Genomic DNA, 26,989 nt, shown 5'->3' on the forward strand with positions numbered 1-26,989 from the left:
TGTACTGATTTCCTTAGTGGCCTTTGCATTTTATTTTTTTGTAAATTAATTTATTGATTTTAATTGAAGGCTAATTACTTTACAATATTGTGGTGGTTTTTGCCATACATTGACATGAATCAGCCATGGGCGTACTTGTGTCCCACATCCTGAAGCCTCTCCCACCTCCCTCCCCATCCCATCCCTCAGGGTCGTCCCAGTGCACCAGCCCTGAGCACCCTGTCTCATGCATCAAACCTGGACTGGTCATCTAATTCACATATGGTAACATACATGTTTCAATGCTATTCTCTCAAATCATCCTACTCTCGCCTTCTCCCACAGAGTCGAAAAGTCTGTTCTTTACATCTGTGTCTCTTTTGCTGTCTCACATATAGGGTCATCATTACCATCTTTCTAAATTCCATATATATGTGTTAATATACTATATTGGTGTTTTTCTTTCTGACTTACTTCACTTTGTATAATATGGCCTTTGCATTTTAAACAGGGGCTAGCTGAAGAGAGATCATTCTTATTAACCTTAAAAAAAGAGTCAAATAATGAAATTGCTATCAGGCTTCCCTGGTGGCTTAGTGGTAAAGAACCTACCTGCCAATGCAGGCGAATGTGGATTCAATCCCTGGGTCCGAAAGATCCCCTGGAAAAGGAAATGGCAACCCACTCCAGTATTGTTGCCTGGGAAATCCTATGGACAGAGGAGTATGGTGGGGTACAGACCATAGAATTGCAAAAGTGTTGGCACAACTTAGCAACTAAAGAACAACTGCACATTAAGAGGGTTGTTTGAGCATCCCTCGGGTGTAAGCATAACTTCATGCAAATGAATAAACTAGTTGTCATATAAGTCACCTAACCCTGATCTGGATGTCTCCCCACTGCTCACCTACTCTATCTGGAGAGAATCCATGCCCTGCCTCGAAGGTGAGGCCCTTAGCTTCAGTCTTCCTCCTGCAGCTGCCCAGCTCAGAGCCTAGAGGCTGCAGGACACAAAAACAGAGCCGAGGAAGTCCTGTGCTTTCTGCGTCCCTTTCTGGGTCCCACTGCTGCTGCTAAGTCGCTTCAGTCATGTCTGACTCTGTGCGACCCCATAGACAGCAGCCCACCAGGCTTCCCCGTCCCTGGGATTCTCCAGGCAACAACACTGGAGTGGGTTGCCATTTCCTTCTCCAATGCATGAAAGTGAGAAGTGAAAGTGAAGTCGCTCAGTCGTGTCCGACTCTTAGCGACCCTATGGACTGCAGCCCACCAGGCTCCTCCATCCATGGGGATTTTCCAGGCAAGAGTACTGGAGTGGGGTGCCATTGCCTTCTGGGTCCCACAACCACTGCTAAATGGCAAAATAGTGCTCCTTCCAGTCTCTCTCCCTTCCCCACACGTGTCCCTCCCCGCTTCAGCCAGAGCCGGGCAGGTGGGACTGCAGAGCAGTGCTCCCTCCCCCAGCCCCTGTCCTCCTGCTAAAGCCCTCATCTGGGCCACTTTGAATTGCAGTTGTTTTCCCATCTCTGTTTCCCTTATCAAGTTGTTAGCTCTTAAGGACTCCACTTTACTTACTTCTCAGTAAAGCTTAGCACAGCATTTCACTTGGGCAAGGCACTCTGTGACACAGACTGCATCACCTCAGACCTGGTCTTTATTGCTTTGGATCTGTGGCCATGCTGCACAGCTTGTGGGATTTTAGTTCCCCGACTGGGGATCAAACCATGCTCCTTCCCCTCCCCCCGCAACACACACACACACCCAACAGCGAAAACACAGGAGTCCTAACCACTGGACCACCAGGGAATTTCCAAGCTACAGTTTACCATGACAACTACTGAGTTTACAGGAATAAACCTTCCGAGAAAACACTGGAAAGAACATAATAGCATTTGCAAGAAATGCATTAGCAGACATTCATCAGAGAAAAGAGAGGCTACAGCTGTCCAGAAAAGCCTGAAGAAGTCTGTGAAGGGCCGGAGTAGAAGAAAGTTACTTTGCCTTTTTCCCTAAGATGAAGCCAAGAGCCAACTGGTACTTGAGAGTGAGACCTCCCAGACGCCTCCTTCCTTTCGGCTAAGAGGAGCCGTCTAAGAAGCCAGTCTTCGATGTTTGTGTTTATTTTTCTCGCAAATCTAAACTCTGCTTTTTATCCTCTGGTTTTATCAGCTTTTCTCACTTTTGTCTTGTGTTTCTTTCTCCCAACAGAGGTAATGGTGAGGAAGCGTCCACATGAATCTTGCCTTGACTTCCCAATACCACCTCAATCTGGTATTGCAACAGCTTCCAAATTCCTTTGCTTCATTTTCATTCAGTGCTGCTTCTTCCATAGGTAGCAGTTTCTATTACAGCCATAAATCAGTCATTTGCAGATGGCCTGGCACCTTTTTCTTCATCATAAAATACCTTACACTAACAAGGTTAACATCATCCACTTGCTATTTTCACTGGGTGTATATATTTTAGCTCTGAGTCATAAGACAATAATATAGCCAGCAAAAGACACATTCCCTATGGCAGATGACAAAGAAGATTTTCAACGCAGATTTCATTGGGTTGAGCCAGCCCACTGCAGATACTAATAATCCCCTTTGGTAGACTATTTAAAGCCTATTTCTATGATTTTGAACCTGGAAAAAAAAAAATGGTAGAGTTAATCATTTTCTATCATTGAATTTTCCAAAAGAGAACACTGGAACTTGAATGTGAAATTTCCTGCCTGATGCTCGAAGCAAGGAAATGTCAGAGACAGGAGAGAAAGGCAGATATCTCCATTAAAAAAAAAAAAATATATATATATATATACACACACATACATACATATATTTGGCTGCACTGGGTCTTGGTTGCAGCACGTGGGATCTCTAGCTGTGAAACACAGGCTTAATTGCCCCACTGCATGTGGGATCTTAGTTCCCAGACCAGGGATGGAAACTCCATCCCCTGCATTAGAAGGCAGATTCTTGACCACTGGACCACCAGGGAAGTCCTCTCTTCATTTATAAACAAGTTGTTTCTGAGAAAACCAAAATGTTGTTCAGCAAAAATGTGTTATGAATGCTTTGCATTTAACAGGACTTCAATAAATATCATTTTACTGAGTACATGTTTCATGGTAAATGTTTAAAAAAAAATCACTGGTGATAAATTACTAAATGGAGAAGAGAAAAACCTTTTGCAGAAAAATTCCAAGTAATCTATAAGAAATTCTGTCCCCAGAGAGATGGAGCATAACTTCCTATTGCTTAAGTATGGGCTGCTCAAGAGTGACTTCCCTCCAAAGAGGACAACGGGGAAAGGTGCAGGGGAAACTAACAAATATGACCTCAGCCAGGATATCAAGGTCAACATCGATCACGGTGATAAGTCAGGTTGGTAGCAGGTACCTTGGATTTGATGTCATGAGAAGGATACTTCCTGTCTGTGCACTTCCTTGCCAAAAAACAACCCCCGGTCTAACCATGAGAAAAACATTAGATAAATTCCGATTGAAGGACCTTCTACAAAGCACCACACTAATACTTCTCCAAACTCTCTCAAACTAGGAAAATCTGAGAAACTGTTACAGCCAAGAAGAGTCTAAGAGGCATGACAAATCATCGCCACGTGCTCTTCGGATGGAGTCCTGGGACAGAACAAAGGCATTAGCTAGGGAGCTCCCTGGTGGTCTAGTGGTTTGGATTTGGTGCCTTTACTGCCAGGGTCTGGGTTCCTAGCATCGCATCACCGCCACCTCAACAGAATTAACACTGTTTGGTCCTACCTCAGCCCCTATTCTCTCCCTGATCACGAGGAGTTGTGTTTTTACGTGTTTATCTTTGTTTTCTGTATTAGCCTGTGAGCTGCTCTCGAAGGTGGGAGCTTGGTATCACCCATCTCCATCTCCATCTCCACTGTCATCTCTGGCTCCATCTTCATCTCTGCCACCTCCTGCAGAGATGCCAAGGCCCAGTAAGTGCCTGTTGAATGGAATGGAACCAAAGTGTAATTAACCCCAGGTCAGATGACATGTTTTTCTAATAGCCCCAGTGCTGGCAAATTTAAATGTTCTGAGGATGGACACATGATGAGAAAAAGACTAAAGCCGTTTAGCTCCTAGCTTGATGAACAAAGTGGGTAATTGGGCTGAACAATGCTATGTAATACAAACCCAGAAATATCTACAAATAATGAGATTAATGCCTTTATATATTTCATAAGGTAAATAGATGCAAAAGTCAGTCTTAATATTTTATAAATAACTAAATCTGTACCTACTACAAAAATGCTTATGTATGTATATAATAGAGTCTAGTTGTTGCAATAATTCATTCATTCATTCAACAGAGTACTTTTTAAAAATGTAATAAGAAAAGCATTGTCTAGGTCTGAGATACTGCAAGAATGCATTAAGACCTGGTCTCTGACCTAAGGAACTCACATTCAAGGGTAGAATAACCAAACATCTACCTGGTTATCACTCAAGTCAGATTGTGATCAGTAACAAATAAAGATGTGATCAAAATATACTTTGGAAACTCAGATTCTGGAGTAGGTCCTTTTTAAAATTTTGGTAATAATTAAAGATTCTATCTGGTTTAACTTTTTTATTGAGGAGAACACTTAACATACAATCTACCCTCTTAACCAAGTTTTATGTGTACAATACAATCTTGTTGACCAGAGGTACAATGTTCTTTAGAAGTTGTTCATCTTGCTTAACTGAAAAGTTGTGCCAATTTATTAGTAACTCCCCATTGCCTCCTCTCTCATCAGTCCTTGATAACCACCATTCCATTGTTTGATTCTATAAATATGACTGTTTTAGTTAACTCATGTAAGTGGAATCATACAATGTTTATCTTTCTGTGATTGGCCTAATTCATTTAGCAAATGTTCTGAAGATTTATTCATGTTGTCACATATTGTAAAATTTTCTTTCTTAAGACTGAATAAGATTCCACTGTATTTATAACACATTTCCTTTTTTTTACTATAAATTTATTTTAATTGGAGGCTAATTACTTTACAATATTGTATTGTTTTTTGCCATACATCAACATGAATCCACCATGGGTGTACACGTGTTCCCCATCCTGAACCCCCCTCCCACCTCCCTCCCCATACCATCCCTCTGGGTCATCCCAGTGCACCAGCCCCAAGCATCCTGTATCATGCATCGAACCTGGACTGGTGATCCATTTCACATATGATAATATACATGTTTCAATGTCATTCTCCCAAACCATCCCACCCTCGCCCTCTCCCACAGAGTCCAAAAGACTGTTCTATACATCTGTGTCTCTTTTGCTGTCTCACATATAGGGTTATCGTTACCATCTTTCTAAATTCCATATATATGTGTTAGTATACTGTATTGGTGTTTTTCTTTCTGGCTTACTTCACTCTGTATAATAGGCTCCAGTTTCATCCACCTCATTAGAACTAATTCAAATATATTCTTTTTAATGGCTGAGTAATATTCCATTGTGTATATGTACCACAGCTTTCTTATCCATTTGTCTGCTGATGGGCATCTAGGTTGCTTCCATGTCCTGGCTATTATGAACAGTGCTGCGATGCACACTGGGGCACACGTATAACACATTTTCTTTATCTATTCATCTATCAGTGGACGCTTAGGTTGTGCCCACATCTTGGCTATTGTGAGTAGTGCTGCAATGAACTTGAGAGCTGTGGGTTTTAGGAGGACTAGGAGAGCTTTCATTTTTTATGAGAGTAGTTCATTGACTAGGAGGATATTAAGGAAATACACCCAGTGAATTGTCATTCATCAGCCATCTTTGGCTCTGGATGTTTCGGGTGTAGGTGGTGTGGTATATGGTAGGAGATGGAACTAGAAAGGAAGATTTAGTCCAGATTGTGACAACATTTCAATGCTAGTATACGGTATCATTCAATTAATTAATAAATAAACAAAGCCATTGTAACTATCTAAGTTCAAGTCAACTAGTAGGCCTCTGTCTCAGGAAGAAGACTGTTGTTTGTATGGAGGATGATCAGGGTAGGGACAAGTCTAGAGAAGCATGAGAAGTAAAGACATTCTTTGAGGCCGATAATTCTCATACTAATGACCTCAAGACCCCTTTACCATCTTAAAAATTATTAGAGACCCCAAAGAGCTTTCCTTTATGAGAGTTATATGTATCTAAATACTACTGTATTATAAATTTAAGAGAATTCTTAAATACAAGAATACAAGCACTCATTCTGTTAGCCATCATAAACATGATATCATCATAGTTCCTGTAACTTCTGAAAACCTCCACTTTCTACTCCTCAAAAAATGAAAGTGAAAGAAGATATTAATATTTCATAATTGCAATGAAAGTATTTTGATCTCACAGCTCTTCTGCAGGGGTTTTGGGGACCCCAGGGATCTTGAGAACCTACTTTGAGAACCCAAGGCACAGAAAGCGTGGATGAATAGAGCACAGACAGATAACACTTCAGAGGTGGACTCGGTGCGACTTGGGGACAGATTGAATTTCTGGTGGGGTTGAGTAGGGTGGTTTGGGAGCAAATGAAGGAGAGAAAAAAAGCTAGGACTTTTACTTGGAATACTGCATCGAAGTTGAGTCTCCCCATCCCCTTCACATTTAACAATTAATAGATAAACTGCAATAAATAAAATTTTTAAATGCACACATGCTTACGTAGTACTTTAATTTTTTAAAATCTTTCTTTTGAGATTCTGAAGCAAGCTTGTGACATCGACCCATGAGAATCTATGAATCTCTTCCTCCTACTGACTTAGTACCAAGCACAGTAAAGGTGAATGAATGGGCATTGACTAAACTAATTGAGTCTATTAAATAATTTTCTTAGCCCTCAGATGAAAAACATAAAAGTGCAAATGTTTGATCTTAAACAGTGACTCACCTTTTAAATATTTATTGAAGTTATTTTCATAAGGGGACAGCCTTCAACACTGCCAGTCCAAGAACAATAGTGATAAACCAACTTTAAGAAGCACCCATCCCTTAACTGTGCTTTTCTTTAAGTAGGGCATGTTCATTTAATTAGCTTTAATTTAAAGCCCAATTAATGAAGTTTCAACATAGAACAACAGGATAAAAGTCAACTTTTTCTTTCCCAAATTACTGAATCGGTCTCTGATGATTCTGACTGAACCTGAACTCCTTTTTTAAAATGTAATTTTTTAAATTGAAGTACAGTTGATTTACAATGTGGCATTAGTTTCAAGTATACATCAAAGTGATTTGGTTATACGTATATACATATATGGGCTTCCCTGGTGGCTCAGATGGTGAAGAATCCACCTGCAATGCAGGTTCGATCCCTGGGTTGTGAAGATCCCCTGGAAGAGGCATGGCAACCCACTCCAGTATTCTTGCCTGGAGAATCATGTGGCCAGAGGAGCCTGGCAGACTACAGTCCATGGGGTTGAAACGAGTCAGACACAACTGAGCAACGAAGCACAGCACAGCATATGCATGTGTATATCTATATTCTTTTCTCTATTCTTTTTCCGTTACAGTTTATCACAAATGTTGACTACAGTTCCCTCTGCTATACCATAAATTTAAAATAAAATTTTATAGCAGAATTTTTATGAAGCCCATTTTCAGTTAATCCTCCCCATATTCAGTTTCCCACCCCTCTTTTAGCCTATTAGCCTCAATAAGTGTGTTTGGTTTGGTATTTGACTCAATCAGCCACTTTAATCCGTTTTTTTCTGTCCTCCAACTGTAGTGTTCCAACAAACCCAGATACACTCCCAGAATCCCATGCTATATCTTGTGATGTGGTATAGTAATTAACATGTTTTTAAAATTCAGAAAATTTTTTGCTCAGAACGTGTAGAGCCATTATGAGGCCTTAGGTCACGTACATCTAAGTCCTCCTCCAGCTTTCCATGGGCCCTGCATGGACACAGACCCCTGTGTCCTGGGGGTCTCGTCACTCTGTGACCAGCTTATTCAAAGCACACTTCCGTGCCTTTCTTCATGCTGTCTCCTTCATCTCGTTGGCTTTTCCCTGCCCCTTATTTCTCTCCTTCAAGGGACAGTTCAACTGCTCCTTCCTCTGGAAAGCCTTTTCCACTCCTTCTGGCCTGGTCTAATCACTCACTTCCCCACAGTTCTTCTCTGGCAGTTTCACTGTCCTTTACCGCATGACTCATTTGGCTGTGGGCTGCTTTTATCCATAACATCCTCTGTATAATCAGCTCTTCAAAACTGTTGTTTGGATGGCATTGGACACCCAGCAAGGATAAGAGGAGATAAACGCAAACCTCGTGACTCAGCACATGTGTGGGAGTTTCCCCAAGTCCCTAGTCTGTATTTGATCTCTTCCCTTGTCTATAAGAAAAAGCATTCGCTGGGAGTCCCCTGTATGTTATTACAGACATATACATATATCTTTGACTACAGGGCATGCAGAATTTTAGCTCCCTTCCCAGGGATCCAACCCATGTCCCCCGCATGGAAGTACACAGTCCTAACTTCTGGACTGCCAGGGAATTCTTGTGTCATTATATTGTAAGGCATTAAGACATTGTAAGACATCTCGTCATTAAATGATTAAATTTCCAATTCGCCTTCTCAGAGAGAAGATAAGATACTTTTAACTGGAGGGAAACCCGATTAGATGAGATCCAGAACGAGTGGGCTAAACATTGCCCTCCAAATCCTTTCTGTTTTGGCATTGCTCTCACCCTCTGTCTAAACTGTCCTGTACTTTGCTCTGTGAATGAACTTATGAGGTCTATTACTGACCCCAGGAACACAGCTCATCTGAACTCATCGCGGAGCTTAAGTTACTCCCCTAATCTGAACTGCCGTTTCATAATTCCTTCACTTCTCCCTTCAAGACCAAGTTCTTATGATTTTCCCTCCAAACTTCCTTGATTAGAATCAGAAAATGTTAGCAATTCTACTTCTATTGCTCACACTCTTTTTTTTTGGCCACTCAGCACAGCAAGTGGGATCTTAGTTCCCCAGCAGGGATGAAACCTGAGCCCTTTGCAGTGGGAGCTGGGAGTCTTAATCACTGGACTGAAGTCCAAATTACTCACACTCTTTATTATTATTATGATTTATTTTTCAATTGAAGGATAACTGCTTTACAGAATTGTGTTGGTTTCTGCCAAATATTAACATGAATCAGCCATAGGTATACATATGTCCCCTCCTTCATGAACCTCCCTCCCATCCCACTCCTCTAGGTTGATACAGAGCCCCTATAAACACAGAATTATATAATTCTGACAGCATACTCCCATGGGCTATTTTACACGTGGTAATGTATGTTTCCACGTTACTCTCTCCGTGCTCACACTCCTGACTGACAAATGGGAGACTGAGTCCAATTAGGTGAAGTCACTCACCTAAGAGTACACAACTGCCTTGGAATCGAAGTCTCTGGATTTATCATCCGCCTCACCATTCCCAACTCAATCATTTCTCACCTTGTTCTTTTCTCAGCAGCTATATCTGGTAGAGTTTCTTTTTATGTGGGATAAATACTTGGATTTCCCACAAGCTGGTACGATTCTGGCCCTGGATTGTGGGGGTCAGTGTGATGCAGTGGAGAACACATGGCATTTGGAGTTAAACCCAGACTCCAAGCAGGCTCTGTCAGACTCCAGGTATCAGACCTTGGGCAAGTGAGGTAACTCTGAGCCTCGATTTCCTCATCAGTGAAGTAGAACTAAACGTGAGTAGGGCCCAGTATGGTGTCAGGACATTGGAGTAGCCATCCAAAGATCAACACCTACCAGAACCTGCAGTGGAGATGAGAGCAAATCCCTCATGATGGATGTCCTGGAGGTGCAGACCATAACCCTGTGGTCCCCTTTTGGTTCTAAACAGTTCCTTAACTCTGGGACCCAGGGTAATGTCTACTAACGCAAAACCCCAGCTTGTTTTCAAGAAGGGAAGTGTTTATGCTGCCTCTGCATAAGTCATCAGGAAAAACAACAGATAACCTTCCAAGGATGTGGTCCAGAGCATAAAAATAAAAAACTTCAGCTCTCTGCCAAAGTGACTTTGAAATATTCTTGAAGAGTCCAAAACGCTAAAGCCTGACCTCATGGTCAAGGGTGTCAACCTCCCAATGCAGCTCTTTTGATTCTCTTACCCTGACCAAGGGCCGCGCTTCCTTCTTGACCGGATATGACATCCTGTAACCCTCGCCTCTGGGTCCCCGTGTGTGGAATTCAACTTTTTATGATTTTCAAGCAGAGCTAAGCACAAATGGTGCTTACTGAACCCTGTGCTGCAGTGTGTCATATGTCTACTTTTTTTTAGTTAATCCTTTTTATTTAAAAAGTAGAAAAAGAAACTTTAAGTGCTTCATGTTTTATGTGTTCAGGCTGGTTCAGAGACAGAAGAGACAAAATGACTGTCTCTTTGTTTAAATACCTTGCATACTCCAAATTGTACCATTAAACATGAATTTTATTTTGGCATTTAATAAAATAAATTATTATTTTTAAAGACATTCCTTTTAGTTTTTAATAAAATGGTGTCAAATGCTGTTTTTAATTCCAGCTATTGGTCACTTCCCTAAAGAGTTACAAAAGCAGTTTCAGAGATGGTGGACAATTTGATCAGGGCTTACCAGGTTCAGTGGCAAAGAATCTGCCTGCTTACGAAGGAGACACAGGAGACACGGGTTTAATCCCAGGATGGGGAAGATCCCCTGGAGAAGGAAATGGCAACCCACTCCAGTATGCTTGCCTGGAGAAATCTCATGGATAGAGGAGCCTGGTAGACTACAGTCCATGGGGTCACAAAGAATCAGACATGACGGAGCGACTAACACAATGAGGGACATTTATATAATTATATATGCCTTTATCCTAGAGGAGGAAATGGCAACCTAGTCCAGTATTCTTGCCTAAAGAAACCCTATGGACAGAGGAGCCTGGCCAGTTACAGTCCATGGGGTCACAAAGACTGAGCATGCACATACATGCACTTATAGTTAACATATAAATTTATGTAATTCATACAGTTAAAGGATTTCATAAAAAATTTTCATAAAATTGATAGTTGGTTGAATCCTAATTTTTTTTAATTTACAATGATTATAAAAAGCAATTAACTTCCTAACCCACTTAGGCAGGTGTGACAAAATCCAAAATGTTGTTTAGATTCACAGCAAGAACCAATGCTCCAAAGCAAAGAATTGAGGACCAAATGCAAGTCTGGCACCTGGCTCACATGATGGATGTTTCACATACACTTAACAGTTGAAGACTTTTTTTTTTGCCTAAATGTACTTGATTGAAAGAATGACAGTGACTGAAAACTGAATGTCTTTTAAAAATATTTTTGAGACTTATGAAATTTTTGGATCCCAGAACACACGGTAACTGTATCCCTCAGGCAATAGATGAAAGGGAGTTTTGGCCACAATCTGATGTTCAGCTAGCCATTGCAGATTCCAATGTGATCCCAACTCCATTTCCTGCCCAGAATGGATCCTGTCTGGTCCCAAGAGAATCCTTTGTATCTCTAAGAGCACCTTGAGAATAGGGCTAACCACTATACAAAATCATTTTTGAAATCCACAAAAATGTATCAACTTTTTTTAAGAGAAAATTTTGTGTTTGTTTTTAATTTATTTTCATTTGTTTGTTTATTTGGTTGCACTAGGTCTTACTGCAGCATGGGGGATCCTTAGTTGTGGCATGCAAACTCTTCATTGTCGCATGTGGGATCCAGTTCCCTGACCAGGGCGCGAACTCTGGCCCCTCGCATTGCGAGCCTGGAGCCCTAGCCACTGGACCACCAGGGAAGTCCCAAAAGTGTATCAGCGTTTTATAACTGAACTCTTTGAAATTTTAGTTGATAGATTAATAAAGTGAAACAAGAAAGAGAAAGAAAATGCTGACATACTGGTCAATTATTCAAATAGAAACTATTTTTTATTCATAGGGTAAGTTGGAATTTTCCCTTTTTTCAGGAGAATTATTTTATAGCATGATCTTGATCCAAAATAATTGCATATAAATAGGACTTTAGGATAGAAAAACAAATTATATTCTTACCCACTGTAGATTTAGAGTGATAATGCTAACAACCAAAGGAAAATCTATTATGTAATTTTTCATGAAGAATGCAAGCAAACGACAGAAATTTCATTTATTCCAAGGAAATGCCAACCCACTCCAGTATTCTTGCCTAGGAAACCCCATGAACAGAGGGGTCTGGCAGACTACAGTCCATGGAATCACAAGAGTCAGACATGACTTAGTGACTAAACCACCATTACCACCATGAGTTCTAAAGATAAAACAAGCCATATTTTAAAATATGTACTTATAACTTAAACATCTGAAGAGACTGTGTATGCTTGCAGGAGTCAGTCCAGGAAAATATATCCTTTTTCCCAGTGAGGTTGCCATTATTTAAGCAATTTAGACAGCTTCTTTTAGAATTACCTCTGCAGACTACAGCATATTCTCCTAAAAGTTTTCAATGATGATAAATCTTTGCCTTTGGAGGTTGGATTTGACCTTCAAAAACAAGCAACACCTATTTTCAGACAACCCTGAGGAAAACTGAATAACAGACAATCACAGATGTGTGGTAATTTACAAGAACATTCATGCAGAGGAGAAGTTAAAAGAGAGGTGGTCACTATACTCTTACCTTCTACATCCTGGCCCTGCTGTCTATCTCTGCATGTCTCCATGATATTCTTTTCCCAGATGGATGTTAAAATCTGTTGAGTTTTCTGTATAGCCGTAAAATTCACATCTCAGGATATAAATCAAATCATAGAATATGCTAATACCATGCTCAGCAGAAATCTTTCCATGCTACTAGCTTCGAGTTTAACTCCTTGCAGCCGATGTGCTAGTCAATTCCATCACCATAAATCTTTATGGGACCAGGATGTGTGCTAAAAGTATGGACCCAGGGTTGAAATCCCTGTTCCAATACTTGATATAAAGGCCAATTGCTTAACCTCTCTGGGCTTCCACTTCAGTCAGTCCAGTCTCTCAGTCGTGCCCAACTCTTTGCAACCCCATGGACTACAGCACTTGGACAGGCTTCCCTGTCCATCACCAGCTCCTGGAACTTGCTCAAACTCATGTCCATAGAATCGGTGATTCCATCCAACCATCTAATCCTCTGTTGTCCCCTTCTCCTCCCGCCTTCAATCTTTCCCAGCATCAGGGTCTTTTCAAATAAGTCAGTTCTTTGCATCAGGTGGCCAAAGTATTGGAGCTTCAGCTTCAGCATCAGTCCTTCCAATGAATATTCAGGATTGATTTCCTTTAAGATTGACTGGTTTGACCTCCTTGCAGTCCACTTAATCCTCTGTTAAATGGAGTTAATAATTGTACTTCCCTTATGTTGTTCTTCTACTGTGAAAGCCATAGCTTTTCTTGTGAAGATTAAGTAACTTAATATCGCTCAAGTGCACACAACAGTGCCTGCTGCAAAGTCAACACTAAATATTTGTTGTTGTTTAGTCGCTAAGTTGTGTCCGACTCTTTTGCGACCCCATGGATTGTAGCCTGCCAGGCTCCTCTGTCCATGGGATTTCCCAAGCAAAAATACCAAAGTGGTGTGCCATTTAAATATTAGTTATCATTATTTATGTGATGGCTATAATAGGCAAAGAATGAGAAGCTAGCCTTCAAAAACAAAACAGAAAAACCAACCCTTTTTTGACTCAAACACTATATACTCTTAATCCAAGTCAGAGGACCTTAAGAAAATCAGAAGTATATAGGGAATGACAGGCCTCTGAATATACAGGACACAGACAGCTGTTGAGAGGGAGGAACATTAGATGCCATGAAACTATAGATTGCAGTGTAATTTTCAATTCAGTTCAGTTGCTCAGTCATGACCGACTCTTTGCGACCCCATGGACTGCAGCACAGCAGGCCTCACTGTCCATCACCAACTCCCAGAGTTTACTCAAACTCATGTCCATTGAGTTGGTGATGCCATCCAACCATCTCATCCCCTGTTATCCCTTTTCATCCTGTCTTCAATCTTTCCCAGCATCAGGGGCTTTTCAAATGAGTCAGCTCTTCGCTCAGGTGGCCAGAGTATTGGAGTTTGGGTTCAACATCAGTCCTTCCAGTGAACATTTAGGACTGATTTCCTTTAGGATGGACTGGTTAGATCTCCTTGCAGTCCAAGGGACTCTCAAGAGTCTTCTCCAACACTACGGTTCAAAAGCATCAATTCTTTGGCACTCAGCTTTGTTTATAGTCCAACTCTCACATCCATACGTGACCACTGGAAAAACCATAGCCTTGACTAGACAAGAGAAGACTGTACACATGGACATCACCAGATGGTCAACACTGAAATCAGATTGATTATATTCTTTACAGCCAAAGATGGAGAAGCTCTATACAGTCAGCAAAAACAAGACTGGGAGCTGACTGTGGCTCAGATCATGAACTCCTTATTACCAAATTCAGACTTATATTGAAGAAAGTGGGGAAAAGCACTAGACCATTCAGGTATGACCTAAATCAAATCCCTTATGATTATACAGTGGAAGTGAGAAATAGATTTAAGGGCCTAAATCTGATAGACAGAGTGCCTGATGAACTATGGATGGAGTTTCGTGACATTATACAGGAGACAGGGATCAAGACCATCCCCAAGAAAAAGAAATGCAAAAAAGCAAAACGGCTGTCTGAGGAGGCCTTACAAATAGCTGTGAAAAGAAGAGAAGCCAAAAGCAAAGGAGAAAAGGAAAGATATATCCATTTGAATGCAGAGTTCCAAAGAATAGCAAGGAGAGATAAGAAAGCCTTCCTCAGTGATCAGTGAAAAGAAATAGAGGAAAACAATAGAATGGGAAAGACTACAGATCTCTTTAAGAAAATTAGAGATACCAAGGGAACATTTCATGCAAAGATGGGCTCAGTAAAGGACAGAAATGGTATGGACCTAACAGAAGCAGAAGATATTAAGAAGAGGTGGCAAGAATACACAAAAGAACTATACAAAAAAGATCTTCACGACCCAGATAATCACAATGGTGTGATCACTCACCTAGAGCCAGACATCCTGGAATGTGAAGTCAAGAGGGCCTTAGGAAGCATCACTACAAACAAAGCTAGTGGAGGTGATGGAATTCCAGTGGAGCTATTTCAAATCCTAAAAGATGATGCTGTGAAAGTACTGCACTCAATAAAACTCAGCAGTGGCCAAAGGACTGGAAAATGTCAGTTTAATTCCAATCCCAAAGAAAGGAAATGCCAAGGAATGCTCAAACTACCACACAAGTGTAATTTTAGGAACCTCTAAGGATATGTCATTACCACCATTTTCAGAAAGTGTGGGTCATGGGACTTCCCTGGTGGTCCAGTGGCTAAGAATCTGCCTGGCAATGCAGGGAACTCAGGTTCGATCCCTAGTCAGGGAACTAAGATCCCACATGCTGCCAAGCAACTAAGCCCAATCACTGCAACTCAAGAATCCATGCTCAAAAAAAAAAAAAAAAGAATCCATGCTCACAACAGAAAGATCCCCCAAGTTGCAACGAAGATCCTGTGTGCTGCAACTAAGACTGGAAGCAGCCAAATAAATAAATAAAAATAAATAGGCAATAAATGCTGGAGAGGGTGTGGAGAAAAGGGAACCCTCTTACATTGTTGGTGGGAATGCAAACTAGTACAGCCACTATGGAGAACGGTGTGGAGATTCCTTAAAAAACTGGAAATAGAACTGCCATACAACCCAGCAATTCCACTGCTGGGCATACACACCGAGGAAACCAGAATTGAAAGAGACACATGTACCCCAATGTTCATCGCAGCACTGTTTACAATAGCCAGGACATGGAAGCAACCTAGATCTCCATTGGCAGATGAATGGATAAGAAAGCTGTGGTACATATACACAATGCAGTATTACTCAGCCATTAAAAAGAATACTTTTGAATCAGTTGAATCAATTCTAATGAGGTGGATGAAACTGGAGCCGATTATACGGAGTGAAGTAAGCCAGAAATAAAAACACCAATACAGTATACTAACGCATATATATGGAATTTAGAAAGATGGTAATGATAACCCTGTATGGGAGACAGCAAAAGAGCCACAGATATATAGAACAGTCTTTTGGATTCTGTGGGAGAAGGAGGGGGGGATGATTTGGGAGAATGGCATTGAAACATGTATAATATCATATAAGAAACGAATCGCCAATCCAGGTTCGATGCAGGATACAGGATACTTGGGGCTGGTGCACTGGGATGAACCAGAGGGATGAAATGTGGGGGGGGAGGTGGGAGTGGGGTTCAGGATTGGGAACACATGTACACCCATGGCGGATTCATGTTGATGTATAGCAAAACCACTACAATATTGTAAAGTAATTAGCCTCTAATTAAAATAAATACATTTAATTTTTTTTAAGTAAAAAAAAATAGGTAAACATTTTCATTTTTTAAAAAAGGAAGTATTGGTCATTACACTGTATTTTATTGAATATAAGATGCCACAGATGGAAATAAGCGTCTCTGTGTCAGAAATACTGATAAGAAAAACTGTGTACCTCAGAATCAGTGAAGAAATAACAGAGGTTCAGAAAAGGATATTGTGCCTGCCAGCTTCAGCGGATTCTTCCCCATTCTAGGTGGAACCCCAGCCCCGCAAGGGAAACAGTTGCAAACTTCAGGACTGAGCTCTGACTTCAGCAGTGAGAAGGGGGAGGCCCTCAAGGGAAGGCTATATTTTATACAAGGTGAAAAAAATTGCAGAAGAAAGTGGACATTTTTGAATGAGCATAAATTGTTCTACTGCAGGTGTTAAAATCTACGCAAGTAGATTCTGAAATTCAGATCTAAATTTCCACCTGTGGAAAGAGTTCCAGTCGGATGTGACACAGCCACCTGAGAGGGAAACTTTCAAACTTCTCAAGCTTCTCTTCCATGTTGCCCTTGGTTTTCTGGTAGCTCCAGGTTTGCACGGCAACCAGGATTACTCTTACCCGGGCGGGCTAGTCTTCATCTAACAGCACCAGAGCCCAGAGACCTGGTAAGTAGCATTCAGTTCAGTTCAGTTCAGTTCAGTCACTCAGTCGTGTCTGACTCTTTGCAACCCCATGAATTGCAGCACGCCAGGCCTCCCTGTCCATCACCAGCTCCCAGAGTTCACCCAGACTCTTGTCCATCGAGTTGATGATGCCATCCAGCCATCATCCCAATCCCTCCCATCATCAGAGTCTTTTCCAATGAGTCAACTCTTCACATAAGGTGGCCAAAGTATTGGAGTTTCAGCTTTAGCATCAGTCCTTTCAAAGAACACCCAGGACTGATCTCCTTTAGAATGGACTGGTTGGATCTCCTTGCAGTCCAAGGGAGTCTTAAGAGTCTTCTCCAACACCACAGTTCAAAAGCATCAATTCTTCAGCGCTCAGCTTAAATGAATGCAAATGTGTCAGGAGCCCCAAAGGCTCAGATCCCCTTTGTAACCAACTGTTTATATTCCGATTCAACAAATATTAATCAAAGCATCTGGACCACATGCAAGGTATTGTTTTAAAGATGGAGCCAGGTGCAGAGTATTTGGTCCTAAGGGACAAGAAAATGATTCAAATTTGGCATCCACCTGGAACTTCATTCCGTGCATGGAATGAAGGGAATGTGAACAGGGAGGGAGGTATTGGGGGGAAGAGGAGAGGGAGAGGTTGACATCTGTAAAAGGTCCAATTTTCCTAGTGTCTTACCCCTAAAAAGAACTTCACAGAAGTGTAAGGAAGCCTGCCTTCTGGTAATCCTTTGTGAAAGTGTTGGTCGCTCAGTCGTGTTCTACCCTTTTTGACCCCACGAACTGTAGCCCTCCAGGCTCCTTTGTCCATGGAATTCTCCAGGCAAGAATAGTGGAGTGAGTAGCCATTCCCTTCCTTGTAATCCATCACAAATTTGTAAGAAACTGAAAAAGTAGTTCCAAGTTTCTCTGCATCTCATTCTCCACTACCCTCACAAGCCTATGACTGTCTCATTTTAAAATACATACCACATTCCCTATATAAGAATGTGACTTTTTTTATATACATACCACATTACCTATATAAGAATGTGACTTTTTTTATATACATACCACATTCCCTATATAAGAATGTGACTTTTTTTATATACATACCACATTCCCTATATAAGAATGTGACTTTGGGATCCATTTCCCCAGCTGGTTTGGAGGCATTTTGGGCATAAAGTTGAATCTTCTGAGCAAGTCTCTGAGTGAACCTACTGCTATTTTGCAGACAAATGGAGTATCATTCAAGGTTGATTCATTTCTTAGTATGACAACTAGAAGATGATCAGCAGCATAATTTATCATCATTATAAAATTAGGGTAGAAAAAAGGTAACCTATTTTATCCATTGAAAAATAGCTTCTTTGTAAACTATATCCATACATTCAATGGAATATTATTCAGCCATGAAAAAGAACACTTTTGAGTCAGTTCTAATGAAGTGGATGAACCTAGAGCCTACTATACAGAGTGAAGTAAGTCAGAAAGAGAAAAACAAATATCATATATTAACATATATATATGGAATCTAGAACGATGGTACAGACAAAATTATTTTCAGGGCAGCAATGGAGACACAGACATAGAGAACAGACTTATGGACATGGGGGTTTTGGGGAGAAGGAGAGGGCGGGATGTACGGAGGAAGTAAGGAAACGTATATCACCATATGTAATTAGATAGCCAATGGGAATTTGCTGTAGGACTCAAACCAGGGATCAGGAACAACCTGCGGGGGGAGGTGGGGAGGGAGGTGGAAGGGAGGTTCAAGAGGAAGGAGACATATGTATACCTATGGATGATTCATGTTGATGTTTGGCAGAGACCAACACAATACTGTAAAGCAGTTATCCTTCAATTAAAAATAAATTTAAAAACAGAAAAATAGCTTTTTTGTAGAACAATTAATAGTTATGTTTCCGTACTTTCACAAAATAATAGTATTGCTCTTTCAGCTCAGTTCAGTTCAGTTGTTCAGTTGTGTCAGACTCTTTTCAACCCCATGGACTGCAGCACACCAGGCTTTCCTGTCCATCACCAACTCCCAAAACTTGCACAGACTCACGTCCATTGAGTCAGTGATGCCACCCAACTATCTCATTGTCAACCCCTTCTCCTCCTGCCTTCAATCTTTTCCATCATCAGGGTCTTTTCCAGGGAGTCAATTCTTCATATCAGGTGGCCAAAGTATTGGAGTTTCACCTTCAGCATCAGTCCTTCCAATGAATATTCAGGACTGATTTCCTTTAGGGTGGACTGGTTGGATCTCCTTGCAGTCCAAGGGACTCTCAAGAGTCTTCTCCAACACCTCAGTTCAAAAGCATCAATTCTTTGGCACTCATTTCTTTATAGTCCAACTCTCACATCCATACATGACCACTGGAAAAACCATAGCCTTGACTGCTGCTGCTACTTAGTCGCTTCAGTTGTGTCTGACTCTGTGGGACCCCATATACGGCAGCCCTCTAGGCTCCTCTGTCCCTGGGATTCTCCAGGCAAGAATAGTGGAGTGGGTTACCATTTCCTTCTCTAATGCATGCATGAATGCTAAGTCGCTTCAGTTGTGTCTAACTCTGCGTGTCTCTAGGAACAGCAGCCCACCAGGCTCCTCCGTCCACAGGATTCTCTAGGCAAGATTACTGGAGTGGGTTGCTATTTCCTTCTCCAATAGCCTTGACTAGATGGACGTTTGTTGACAAAGTAATGTCTCTGCTTTTTAATATGCTGTCTAGGTTGGTCATAACTCTTCTCCCAAGGAGCAAGCATCTTTTAATTTCATGGCCACTGTCACCATCTGCAGTGATTTTGGAGCCCAAGAAAATAAACTCTCTCACTGTTTCCATTGCTTCCCCATCTATTTGCCACGAAGTGATGGGACCGGATGCCATGATCTTCATTTTATGAATGTTGAGTTTTAAACCATCTTTTTCACTCTCTTCTTTACTTTCATCAAGAGGCTCTTTAGTTCTTCTTCACTTTCTGCCATAAGGGTGGTGTCATCTGAATATCTGAGGTTATTGATATTTCTCCTGGAAATCTTAATTCCAGTTTGTGCTTCATCCAGCCCGGCATCTCACATAAGGTACTCTGTATATAAGTTAAATAAGCAGGGTGACAATATACAGTCTTGCTCTTACCCTATTACAAATAATTTTAAATTGTTTAATGTCTTCCATTTATGAACTGGATCTAATGTTACTTGAATTAGATCACTGAACATCTGGGACTTGGAGATCTGATATTTATATAGAAATTTTTAGAAAGTAAGATTGGTGTTTATTGCATCAGGAATTGGCAGGCATCTATCAGGAGACTGTCTCAGATAATCATTATCTAACTCAAATTTTCCTTGATTTTTCCCCCCATCTTATGTATTTTTAAAAGACAACCGTACAAAAAATAGAAATGAATATGCTTGGTTAAATTGTCTCTAGTCTTTTTTTTTATAACTAACCTGTCGATGTCATTGTTAAAAGTTTTTGTTTCATGTTTTCCTCATTGGCAAACTGAGTAGTAACATATTCAGAGCCTGCCAGCTCTAATTTTTTTATTATCTCTCAAGTTTACTGACCTCATGGCAAAGAATTTGAAGTCTTCTCTACCACCCCCACACTTCCTGGTATTTTTCTGACATGCCTGAGTGCTAGGGTTTATGCCATTATGTCTGTGTATCTAAAAGATGGAAACGATGAAGCGCATGACGTCATGTAAACTATGTAATTTTGACCTTTAAGTTTTCTTCAGTATAAATCCTGGCCCAGGCTGCCAAGAGGTCTGACAAAGGTCAGCCTGGTTTTACTCTAAGTGGGTGAAACCGGAATTCCTTGGCCTTATAAATTCCTTTGGTCTCCACAAACATCTCCTCTTTTCTAACATCAAGTTCATATTCCATGTTTACTCAAATGTGTTTGGCCCACTAATACCTCTTTTAACGAGGATGCAGTTCTCTGCCAGAAGTCCCATTTGGATCATTTACTTTTCCTTTGTTGATCATATCAAGCATCATTACAAATAATAATACTGTAATCACATAGTTCTTTCCAGGAAATGTCATCTTGCTGATGGCATCTAAGACTGGATATTATTAAAATCTGCTTTGTTTTTTCATCCTGACTGCACTGCACTTTAACACCCTTTGAAGAGAGACGACGTGGAGAGATTTTTCTGGCTTGTGATCAGCATTTCAGGTTGGTGGTCAGATGAAAGCTCTGTTTGAGTTCTTTCCAAGGATTTGTTGTGCACACTCAGATTTCTTGTTCTATGTTGACTCAACCTTTTTTTTTTTTTACAAGATACCTCTATAAAAACAGGTCACAGAAGCAGTTCAGAATTAAATAGAATTTTTTCATTCTTTTTTAAATTTTTAGAACATGCATAATCCAAGTGAGTTTATTATCCCTTAATGAGAAATTAATGCAAAATATGCCAAGCTTCATGCAAAAACTTTCCAAAAATCTCCATTCTGAAATAAAAGCATTTGCCTCAATCTTACGTTTGAAGAGTCTCCTGAATGAAAGAGTGGAACACAGCCGGTTTCGATGAACCATACAAAATCTGTCCAAAGCAGTATTTGTTTCCAACAGAATTTTGTGGAGCACACTTGTAAATCACTTCTCAAAAAAATGGCAAGAAGTGCTTTTTTGGCAGTAGGTAGACAGCAAGAAAAAAAGAGTCTTGGGGGATAAAAAGCACATATAATCTTAATATCAGGATCTATTTGGCTATAATCACAGAATACTCAATCAAAAATGACAAATAATATAAGAATTTCTGTTTCATTTAACCAGAAGTCTGTTAAAGGATTGCTAGCACTGCTTAACCACATCAGAGCCCTGAGTCGACAACATCTGTTGAGTTCATTCATTCGTTCATCCAAAATGCCTTTCAGTATTCTCTTGGCCTCCTAGGCACCCAATCATGGATCAGGAGAAGGTGGCACCTGGTGCCCTGGACCAGTACCTTGCAGGACTCCTGGGCTGATACAAACAAAAAGCAAGGTAGGTCCTTCACAGTTTCAAAGTTAGCTTCCTCTTCATCAGGAAAAGGCTCATATAAATGAAACCAAAGTAAGACAGTTTGACGTAGTACTCAGACATTCATCTGATTGTCACAAACAATATCCATCTAGGTATGGGTTCTAACAAACTTAAAGTAGAAGGACTTTCCAGAAGGTTATTGAGTGGCTCACAAAACTGACTAGAGGTTTGGAGGACTACATTTGGAAAACAGGACAAAACCAAAGGAATTCACAACTGGGATCAAGTGAAAAGAACTGCTTGGTTGCCAAGCCACCACCAGACTCCAGGTACAAGACAGCCACTGTCAGATGGATTCTGAGTTGTCGGTTTGGTTGCCTTGTTGGCCCCTTCACAGTAAGAGTTCACATCTGCTGTGAGTTTACATTCTGTGAAGTCTGTTCTAAGCAAGTTAACACTATCTCATTTAATTGTCCTGATAACACTTGGAAGAAAATAATTGTCCCATTTTATATGTGAAAACTAAGATCACGGCATCCAGTCCCATCACATCATGGCAACAGAAACAGTGAGAAACTTTATTTTCTTGGGCTCCAAAATTACTGCAGATGGTGACTGTAGCCATGAAATTAAAAGATGCTTGCTCCTTGGAAGAAAAGCTATGACCAACCTAGACAGCATACCAAAAAGCAGAGACATTACTTTACCAACAAACATCTGTCTAATCAAAGCTATGGTTTTTCCAGTAGTCACGTATGGGTGTCAGAATTAGACCATAAAGAAAGCTGAGTGCCAAAGAATTGATGCTTTTGAACTGTGGTGTTGGAGAAAACTCTTGAGAGTCCCTTGGACTGCAAGGAGATCAAACCAGTCAATCCAAGGAAATGAGTCCTGAATACTCATTGGAAGGACTGATGATGAAGTTGAAACACCAATCCTTTGCCACCTGATGCCAAGAGCTCACTCATTAGAAAAGACCCTGATGCTGGGCAAGATTGAAAGCAGGAGGAGAAGGGGACGACAGAGGATGAGATGGTTGGATGGCATCACCGACTCAATGGACATGAGTTTGAGCAAGCTCCTGGAGTTGGTGATGTAGTGCGAAACCTGGTGTGCTACAGTACACGGGGTCTCAAAGAGTCTAACATGACTGAGTGACTGAACTGACTGACTGCCGGGTGAAGCTACTGAGGCTCACAGAGACTGGGCACCTTGCCTAAGATCCTCAAACCCAGGCAGGCCAGCTACACCACTTCATCTGTCTCTCAAAGTCTAAATAGCAACCTCTGAATTCCTGAGCCAGTGGCCTCTATCCTAACTGCCAGAAGTCAGAAGCGCATACATGAACTTTTTGGCTTCCTAAACTTACAAATGGCTGATTGCTGATTTTCCAACATGCGAAGGCAGGTCAAATGTTGACAGGGAAAGTTTTACAAATATCACTCCAAAGACTACAGAGAGAAACATAAAAAGCAAAATAAATGAAACATCCAAACTGGGAAGAAATATCCTAATTATTCTCAGATTGTAATTTTCTATGTTTAGCTATATTCTGCATGCTTCTTTCTGCTTAAGAATACCTCAAGGGAAGAGGGAGGAGGGTTCAGGATGGGGAGCACGTGTATACCTGTGGCAGATTCATGTTGATATATGGCAAAACCAATACAATGTTGTAAAGTTAAAAAATAAAATACAAAAGATACTCAATGTTTTGTTATGTTTATGGAAAGACAAATTGAAGTCATGTATGACACTCTTCCTTTCAGCTCTCTTTAAATTATTCCAAGATAATTCTGGTAAAAATAGCTATCTAGTTTGGCTATTCAAATCAATGGAGATAAAAGTGTCCTTATTCCATCCTACTTCTCAAATACCTAAATGATTTTTAAGAAATCATATATGCAAGCATGAGCTCAGAGATGATCTTATTAAACACAAAAGAAAGAACAATGAGCAAAACCAAAGAAGCTTATATGTTTGTTCTCCCCTATATCTTTGGCTCTGGAGTGGAAGGAAAGAATGACCATTTTATGGAGGCAAAGTTAAGCCAGCCAAGTTGAGGTCATATTTTTTTTCTAAGAGACAGAGTTAAACAGCTGTGACCAGAACTTGCTTTTGTCTCTCTGCTTAGCATTTTTCCCTGAATCTATGGACTGTTTCCGTTTATATTCTAATACTAGCACAGAAATGACCCAAACTGTCAGTGTTCACACAGATCAACCCTATTTGTTTCCAAATATAGAGAAAAAGAAATTGTGTTATTCCCAAATTACAGGCTGAATTTTTGTAACCAACATACAAGATATTGATGTGTTTTGATAGAAGAGATAGGGAATGCAAGAGATATCAAGGGCAATTTTAAACTCTTTAGAAAAATGGAGCCCTATTCCAAATCACAAGGACCAAATTTCAAAGCAAATGCTGTCTTCTTTGACAAAATTATATACATAGGTATCCAAAGTATATGTGTACTAAGTCACTCCAGTCGTGTTCAGCTCTTTGCGACTCCACTGACTGTAGCCAGCCAGGCTCCTCTGTCCATGGGATTCTCCGGGTAAAAATATTAGAGTGCGTTGTTATGTCCTCCTCCAGGGGATCTTCCCGACCCGGGGATCAAACCCGAGTCTCCTGTGGCTCCTGCACTGCTGCTGGATTCTTTACCACTGAGCCACAAGGGAAGTCCCATCCTGAGTATATGCTGCTGCTGAGTCGCTTCAGTCACGTCCAACTCTGTGCGACCCCAGAGATGACAGCCCACCAGGCTCCCCCCGTCCCTGGGATTCTCCAGGCAAGAACACTGGAGTGGGTTGCCATTTCCTTCTCCAGTGCTTGAAAGTGAAAAGTGAAAGTGAAGTTGCTCAGTCGTGACTGACTCCTAGCGACGCCATGGACTGCAGCCCACCAGGCTCCTCTGTCCATGGGATTTTCCAGGCAAGAGTACTGGAGTGGGGTGCCATTGCCTTCTCCATCCTGAGTATATAAGTACTAAGTATTCTACTCACAGAAGAAAGTCTGCTTGGCAAAAATCCCAAATGTAAACTTACAAGGACATGTGCCACAGGAGCTGGCTTAGCTAAGTTAGGAACACAATTCAGAAAGAATTCTGCTTCATATTTTCCTTTTCCACATTTTGCAGACAATCTATCCTCAATTTCCTAAAATGTCATTACTCTCCACTTCATTAATAACAGATAAAGAGCAAGTTTTGAAATCAGTGACAAATAGTCTTTATTTGATTTTTTTTTTAAACCCATAGTTACCTTTAAAGATCATTTTGATTTTAAGCCTAGAGCCAGTGACTTTTTGAGAAGTTTCCTGTTTTCTTTTTAGAAGAAAAACAACCAGCATGAATGATAAGAATTTGTGGTGAATTCTAAACATAAAGCCTTTGGCATTTAAATATTTCTACAGATTTTAGTTCTCACCACAGGACTCTTGGCCTTCAAAACTTCGATTCTTTTTATAATTCCACAAATATGAATTTCCCTGAATCTGCTTCTTGAGAGATTTCTAATAGCCAAAATGGGCAATTGACTTTATTGTTTTTCTAATCACATGGACAGTTAGGACAAAGGAATTTCATTCATATCTGACTGTTCCTAATATTTGTTTTTCATTTAGAAGGACAGATATTCTGGAAGGAAGTTTTTGGTGACTGGGAGAGACATAATGTTATTTCTATTTAAACTGACGTTCACTAAGAAAACTTCCTACCGAGTTAAACCAACCTATTATCCTTTTCCTGACAGGGATGTATTCTGAAAAGCCATGGTTACCTTCCACGAAGTTAAACTCAAAAGGTTAAAAATGTACTCAGAAAAACTCTAGTTTTTTTTAATAATTATAATCATTCATAAACTTAATCTATTTGTAGTTTAACAGGGAGCACTTTCTGTGGAAATACGTTCCATGAACTTATTCTTCACGTAGAAAAATCATTTTTGTTTGCCCTAAAATGACACAGTTGAGCTTTTCAAGCAGCCCCTAAATCTTTCTAATATTTGAAAACTTATTTCAAGTAATTTATTTACAAGGCAATACATTTTACCTTCTCTTAGGAAGATTGATGAATTAAATGATTTTTATTTTCTCTCCCTATTTTCTGTATTTTTATATATTCTTATAAACCAATGGTCTGCCTTGGTGTCTCAGTGGTAAAGAATCCACGTACCAACGAGGGTGACGTGGGTTCAATCCCTGGGTTGGGAAGATCCCCTGGAGGAGGAAATGGCAACCTACTCCAGTATTCTTGCCTGGAGAATTCCATGGACAGAGGAACCTGGTGGGCTACAGTCCATGGGATCACAAAAGAGTCAGACATGACTTAGCAACTAAAACAATAGCAAATACATCCATACATACTTTGTTTTAAGCCTAATAGCTAGTAATATGAAGTCTGTAGACCTGTTATCTGATCTTTTTGATCCTTGATTTCTTTCTTTTTTTTTTTAATTTGACTGTGCCACTTGGAATCTTATTTCACTGACCAGGGGTCAAACCCACAGCTGCTGCATTTGAAGCACAGTGTCCAGGGAAGTCCCCATCCTTGATTTTTTAATCAGCAAAATGAAAAGATTGGCTAGAGATGGTCTCTAAAGTAACTTACAATGGTTAAACTAAAGTTTCAATGAAAGCTTAAACTTATTCACAATATGAGTTCTACTTCAGTCCTACATTGGCTTGAAAAACAAACAAACCAACCAACAAACAAACAAACAAAAAATGCACAATGTTAAGAGCTGTAAGTTGAGTCTATTCAGTGTCTTACGAAGGACTACAGCCTAGGAGACAGCTTCTCAGAGAGCTTGGAGAAACTGTTCCAAAGAAGTAAGTGTAAGAGTCAGCATATGTGTGATTTTGGAGAAGCAGGTACATGCAACCAAGCACACCTCTAACAGGTTCCTACTAGTCACAAGTAACAGATACCTTTGTTCTTGCTGTTCAGTCGCTCAGTCGTGTTGACTCTTTGCAGCCCCATAGACTGTAGCACACCAGGGCTCCCTGTCTTTCCTAAGTATGGGAAGATGCAAGAAACCAG

General features: G+C 40.5%; 1 long non-coding RNA gene across 1 annotated transcript; it reads right to left on the reverse strand.

The window, feature by feature from the left end:
* Positions 1-1,914: 1,914 nt before the first annotated feature.
* On the reverse strand, positions 1,915-26,989 carry LOC138989237 (uncharacterized). Its single transcript, XR_011465482.1, has 3 exons — positions 26,878-26,989; positions 3,743-3,938; positions 1,915-2,609 (listed from the first exon to the last, which is right to left on the reverse strand). It is a non-coding gene; the product is annotated as an uncharacterized lncRNA (long non-coding RNA).

Source organism: Bos mutus, chromosome 9 (genome assembly GCF_027580195.1).
Source record: "Bos mutus isolate GX-2022 chromosome 9, NWIPB_WYAK_1.1, whole genome shotgun sequence".
NCBI classification, from domain to species: Eukaryota; Metazoa; Chordata; class Mammalia; order Artiodactyla; family Bovidae; genus Bos; species Bos mutus.